We start from the raw sequence: 6,563 nt of genomic DNA, 5'->3' as shown, positions 1-6,563 counted from the left end.
CCAGGAAGCCGGGCGCCGGAGAGCGCACCGCCCGTTTCGGCCCCCCGCGTCGCCACCCTCCGGTCGCCGCGTCACGCTGCTCCGGCGAGCGCGGCCGCCTGACGAGGGCCCCACAGCCAGGCGTGCCCCGACCTTCCCCTAGCCTGTCCCCGCGGCTGGAGCCGAGACCCCCGGCAGGGAGCAAGATTCCACGGTTCCCGGAGGGCAGGTCCGGGCGAGCGGGGGGCGGACCTGGGGTTCTGCCTGGGCTCGGGCCGGGGTGTGAGGTTTCATTTTTGTTGAGTTTAAAAGCAACAGGGACCCGAGCTGCTGTGGGGAGCTGGGTAACAAGACCTTGAGAGAAGCGCTAATATCTCTTTGAGGTGTTGATTTCAGTTCTTTTGGATGAAAACCCAGCAGTGGAATGGCAGGATCATAGGATCGGTCTAGCTTTAATTTTTTGAGGCACCTCCATACTGTTTTCCGTAGAAGTCGCACCATTTTGCATTCCCACCAACAGTGGAATGCTTCCAAGGTTTCCGCAAGGCTGGCTTCCAATTTCTCACACGCTGACACCTGTTGTCTTGTTATGTCTTTCTTTTTAATGATGGGATGGCCATCCTGACAGGTGTGAGTGATTTCTCATTGTGGCTTTGATTTGCATTTCTTTGATGATGAGGGATGTGCTTGCTGGCCACCTGTAAGTCTTCTTTGGAGAAGTATCTATTCAGGTCATTAGCCCATGTTTAATGGGCTAATAACCCAACTAATAATTGGGCTATTTGGCTTGTTTTTGTTTTTGTTCTTACAGTTACATTGAAGGTGTTCCTTATATATTCTGGAGATTAACCTCTTATCAGAGGGAAGGTGTGCAATATTTTCTCCCATTTAATAGGTTGTTTTTCACTCTGATGTGTCCTTTGCCTGATGTGCTTTGTAGAAGTTTGTAGTTTGATGGAGTCCCACCTGTTTATTTTCAGGATCGTGAAGGAACGTCAGTACTTCTAGGTTCACTGCAGTATTATTCACAATAGCCGAGATGTGGAAATAACCTAAATGTCCATCGATGGGTGAATGGATAAACAAAATGTGATATATATACATACAATTGAATGCAATTCGGCCTTTAAAAAGAAGGAAATTGTGCAATCGGTGACAACATGTATGAAACTTGAGGACATTATGCTAAGTGAAGTAAACAAGTCTTAGAAAGACAAATACTGCATGATGTCACTTACATGCGGTAACTAAAATAGTCAAATTCATAGAATCAAACAGTGGAGTGGTGGTTTCCAGAGGCGGAGGGAATCACTAATCGATGGCGAAGATTCAGTTAAGCGAATAACGGAGCTCCAGGGTCCGCTGTAGAGCGTTGTACGGTACGTTGTGCACTTAAAAGTCTGTTAAAACTCTCACGTTAAGTGTTCTTACCACATGTGACAAGCAAGCAAGCAAACCGTCCACACAAACAAAATCTCAGGAGACGCTAGGCTCAGTCCATGACCAAGCCAGAGTTCTCTGGAAAGAGTCCTGCTTTGAGCGCCTGCACAGGTGGGCCCGGACTTAGCCTGTGCCCCAGGCTGGGCCCGGCCTGCAGGACCCAACCCCACACGCCAAGGCCAAGGGACAGACAGAGAGGTCCTGCCAGCCCCAGGTGTCCCCCCAGATGTCAAAACTCTGTGGCAGGGGGTAGATCCCACCAGAAAGAACAGAGCCAGGAGGGTCATCTGCTCCCGACTAAAGTCCCCAGGGCGCTTTCTATTTCTTTGCAATTAACTCTTCTGTCCCCTGGGCTTGTTGCCCTGGACTGGCCCGAGCCCTCTGCTACTCTGGCTGCCTTGCTTCCTCCTTTAAGTACGCACTTCTGCAAAGGGGACCAGGCTGACGGGTGGTGCAGGGGTAAAAATGCACCAGGAAGGGAGCGCCTGGGTGGCTCAGTTGGTTAAACATCCAACTTCGGCGCAGCTCATGATCGTATGGCTCGTGGGTTCAAGCCCCACGTCAGGCTCTGTGCTGACAGCCTGGAGCCTGCTTTGGATTCTGTGTCTCCCTCTCTCTGTCCCTCCCCCCTCATTCTCTCTCAAAAATAAACAAACATTTAAAAATTATTTTAAAAATGCACCAAGAAGAAAGACACTTCTTCAGGGTCCCCCCCAGGGATGGAGAGGCAAAACACAGAACGCTTCTCCTTGTCTCTTTGGCCCCGACACAGCCAAGGCAGCGTGACAGGCAGGACCCCGAAGCCACATAAGGGAGACTCAAGTGTGCAGGGAGCGTTTATAAAGTCAAGTGGATAATGTATTCATGGAAGGAAGGACTAAACTCTGAATGAGTGTGTGCAGATATGCGCCTTTTAGGTGAGCTCTAATCTTCCGTCCCCTCCCTCTCACTGCTCAGCCCTTGCGTCCCACCCAGGCAGCTCTGCCTTCTGCAAATAGACCCACCTAGTCTCTCCCATTAAGATGTGCCCTGCGGTCCCCCTCAAAGCTTTCTCACTTCCTTCTTCCTCCGCCTCGCCTAGGCCCACCTTGGGAGGTCCTGGTTTCACTCAGCCCATGCCTGGCTCTCCCACTCCAGTCCTGACCCTGTTTTTTCAGAGGCTGCAGCAAAGCAATCTGACCAGCCTGTCCCTGCTCCGGGGATGGGTCGGTTATGGGGGAAGTGGTATTCAGCAGTCAGATCCGGCCATGAGAGTGGCAGCCTGAACTGTAGGGGCCATCTCTGCTATTTCATCAAGGAGTCTGTCTGTTCTGGAGGTTGCAGACACGAGAGGATAGACTTTACCCTCACGGGGAGGGTCCATGTTGTCTCTGTTCTTCTCACCCTCTTGTGAAACTAAGGAAATTTGAGGGGCCTCTGAGAGATTCCCACTGGATCTAGGACAGGTCAGTCATCCTGATGCTAGCCAGCCCTTGGACCCTCCAGGCTTGGACCCTGAGGTCTGGTTTCTAGACCCAGAAACGAACTAGACCCAGGGCAGTCTGTATTTCTGCCAGTTGAGGCTACTCTGGTTTGGGTTATATTTTTAACATGTCGCACTACCCCCTCCATCTCTGACTGCAGGCTCCAGCTGAGTTAGTGCCTGGCCATCCTGGACTTCCAGCAGGTATGCCCTTGAGCCAAGTTGAACCTTGACCCTGCCACTTTGGTCTCTAGCTCAAGGTTGACTTTATTAAAGTACAAAAGCTAAACCCTTTTATCTTTTAGATTGATAAAGTCACACTATTTAGGGAGAAAGGGATTTAAAAAAAAAAAAGAGGAGCAGCTAACATTTACTGTGTTCTAAGCACTTTTCAGGAATGAATGAATGTAGTTCTCCCAAGGGGTCCATAAGCTAGTCTATCACTTCATTTTATGGTTGGAGAAACTGGGGCCAGAGAGGTTAAGTAGTTTGCACAAGACCACACAGCTAGTAAGTTGGGGAGTCAGTATTTGGCACTGGTCTTTGCAAGCCTATAGCTATCGGGAAAACCCAAGCTAGAGGGGATTTGTTTGAGGGTGCTTCCTCAGCCGGCACTGGAATGTGGAGAGGAACAGAAACACCTTAGTCATCGTGTAATTATTATTGATCAACAGTGTATTACATAAATGGAGAAGAACAAAGGAGTGGATGGAACTTTTTTTATCAAATGTATATCCAGACACTTTACAACCAAGTAGGAAGTACTTCTATTTTCTTCATGGATGGCTCCAAAATTCATTTTAGAAAGGAACAGTGTTTTTTGGGAAAACACCTTCATTCAGTTAGAAGGTGAAATCCCCGGGCCTGGGTTTCAGCTGTGAGGGAGGCTCCAGAGAGGGGTAGAAGTTCTGTGAGTGAGTCAAGGAGAGGGACTTGACTTGCTCGTTGCTTTCCAGAGGGAGGGGCGGGAGAGAAGTGGGGTTGGGGGGGTAGGGGGGAGAGGTGTGGGGAGGGAGTGGGTCAGGGGCGCTGGTGGGATGGGCCAGGACAGGAAGCCCCCAGATCTGGGTGGTCAGGAGGACTTTAGAAGAATAGAAATGTCTAACAGGGGTTCTAAGCAGATCGCTGACTTCTTGTATGTCGTAAAGCCTTCCTGAGGCCGCTCCCTGCCTCCTCAGTTCTTTAGAAAAGTCTATTCAGGAATGTTTTGTGCAAGTGCTGGGTTTTTGTTTTTATTTTTGTTTTTGTTTTTTTTTGGTGGAAATCAGTAAAAAAGCTGCTGTTGGTGTCTGTGTGGACACAATGCCGAGCCGCCGTGAGTCAGCAGGAGGAGGAGGAGGAGACCACAGAATATCAGTCTCCCGGGGATTGCTGGAATCTGGAACAAGGTTTAGGACTCTAATGGGCTATGGACGTGAGGAGTTAGGCCATTGGCCCGGGTCTTGAGGACCAGGGACGCCCTCGCGGCTGTCCTGTAGTCTACATGCAGGAGCGAGGTGTTCTTCTCTGTTGTTATATTTCAGGGGCTGAGTTCAGTCCTTCCCCAAGACATTGCAAATGAGGAAAACCGGATGTCCTCAGGGACACAAGTATGTCATGGAACCAAGGGAAGATGTACAAACTCATCCTAGGAGACAGACAAGCCTAGGCAGTGACCATCCAAGCCTGTCTGTGAAGGCTTTCCCAGTGGCCTGTCCGTCCCCCCCCCCCCCCCCCGCAAGAGGCAGCGCCGGTCCTCCGGCGTGACCCCAGGCCCTTTCTGGTCATGATTTTGACTTCCCATATAGAGCTTCACACAGGGAGAAAGGTGCTAGGGTTTGAATAGTTACTCCAAATAATTTCCTATGATAAATGAGTAAGTTGGCATTCAGGTTTATCGATCTGCCTCTCTAAGTGGTTTGTGTGGGCCTCTCTCTGGGAATGGCTTCCTCTCCATGTGCTGATGAAATGGAGTTTTTTTATAGTGTCAGGCAGAGAGCTGGGTCCTGTCTGTAATCAATGTATCAACATAATGAGTGCCTCCTCTTGCGAGATTGTCCCAATGGCCTTTCTGCTGAAGGCCCCATCGTGCTGCCCACTTTCATAGATGAGAAAACAGAGACCGAGGTAACTTATCATTGGCGTAAGCTCACACAGAGCCAGAATTCATACTGGGTCTGTGTGACTTCAGAGTATGAGTTATTTTCATGATGCTCCATTTCTGATATAATTAAACAGAAGAGAGATGTTTTAAAAATGCATTTCTTTGTTGAACACTCCCATCCAATACTGTGAGCCTATTCCTGCTGAGGGTATTTTCAAACTCAGTGCTTCATTTGTTCATTCATCCACTACCCATCCACCCATCCACCCATCCATGCATCCATCCACTGATTTACAAGCATTTTTTGAATATCGAGCCCACTAGTAGGTACCAGGAATGCAAGACCCTTTGTCCTCAAGGATGTTTCAGTCTGAAGCGTTATCAAAAGGCACTTGTACGGATACTCCAGTTCTGCTTCACACATGGAGTCACTGATGCCAGGCCATGCCTCCTCTTTCATCACAGATTCTGGCATTAGAGGATTCCTCTCCACCCCAAGCTGTGCTCCCAACCTGCGTAGCTTCTTGAACAACCTGCTCAACACTGTAGAAGAGGAAAGACGTCTGCTGTTGCTGGGCAGGACACATGGAGACTCAGCTCTGGCCAATCACAGTGAGTGCCCTGGGATCACAGTGATTGGTTGAGAGATGGAAATGTGACCCAAATTCAGACCAATAAGAATGAGGCCCAGGACTTTGGGTTAAATAGTTAGGGAAGAGTGGATTACTGCGCTGCTGGTCTTGGACTGGTGAGGATAAAAGCCTGGTGCTCGAAGCTGTTTTGCTACCACTAGAGAGGAGCTTGCCAGGGATGGGCATCTGTACAGAGGAGGGCCTGAGGGGATCACACTGAGCCAGGCCCGAGGCTGAAGGACTCCTCACCTTTTTATTTTATTTTTAAATTTCTTTTCTTTTCTTTTAATAGTTTATTGTCAGATTGGTTTCCATATAACATCCAGTGCCTCTCCCCACAAGTGCCCTCCTCCATCACCACCACCTCCCTTCCCTTCTTCCCCCTTCAGCCCTCGGTTCATTTTCAGTATTCAGTAGTCTCTCATGATTTGTGTCCCTCTCTCTCCCCAGCTCTCTTTCCCCCTTCCCCTCCCCCTGGTCCTCCATTAGGTTTCTCCTGTTCTCCTGTCAGACCTCTGAGTGCAAACACATGGTATCCGTCCTTCTCCGCCTGACTTACTTCGCTTAGCATGACACCCTCGAGGTCCATCCACTTTGCTACAAATGGCCAGATTCCATTCTTCCTCATTGCCATATAGTATTCTATTGTATAGATAAACCACATCTTCTTGATCCAGTCATCAGGTGATGGACATTTAGGCTCTTTCCATGATTTGGCTATTGTTGACAGTGCTGCTATGAACATTGGGGTACATGTGCCCCTATGCATCAGCACTTCTGTATCCCTTGGGTAAATCCCTAGCAGTGCTATTGCTGGGTCATAAGGGAGTTCTGTGGATAGTTTTCTGAGGAACCTCCACACTGTTTTCCAGAGCGGCTGCACCAGTTCACATTGCCACCAAACAGTCTAGGAGGGTGCCCATCTCTCCACACCCTCTCCAGCATCTATAGTCTCTTGATTTGTTCA

General features: G+C 49.3%; 1 long non-coding RNA gene across 1 annotated transcript in view; it reads left to right on the top strand.

The window, feature by feature from the left end:
- The first annotated feature begins 5,362 nt into the window (after positions 1-5,362).
- The window catches only part of LOC115276760, a 41,218-nt gene continuing 40,017 nt past the window's right edge, over positions 5,363-6,563 (top strand). The window contains exon 1 of the long non-coding RNA XR_003902078.1: positions 5,363-5,576. This is a non-coding gene — a long non-coding RNA (uncharacterized LOC115276760). The remainder of the gene's footprint in view (positions 5,577-6,563) is intronic.

The sequence above is a fragment of the Suricata suricatta genome, chromosome 13 (genome assembly GCF_006229205.1).
Source record: "Suricata suricatta isolate VVHF042 chromosome 13, meerkat_22Aug2017_6uvM2_HiC, whole genome shotgun sequence".
In the NCBI taxonomy this organism is placed as follows: domain Eukaryota; kingdom Metazoa; phylum Chordata; class Mammalia; order Carnivora; family Herpestidae; genus Suricata; species Suricata suricatta.
Note: the sequence above shows the minus strand (reverse complement) of the source record. Positions and strands in the feature narration are given on the sequence as shown.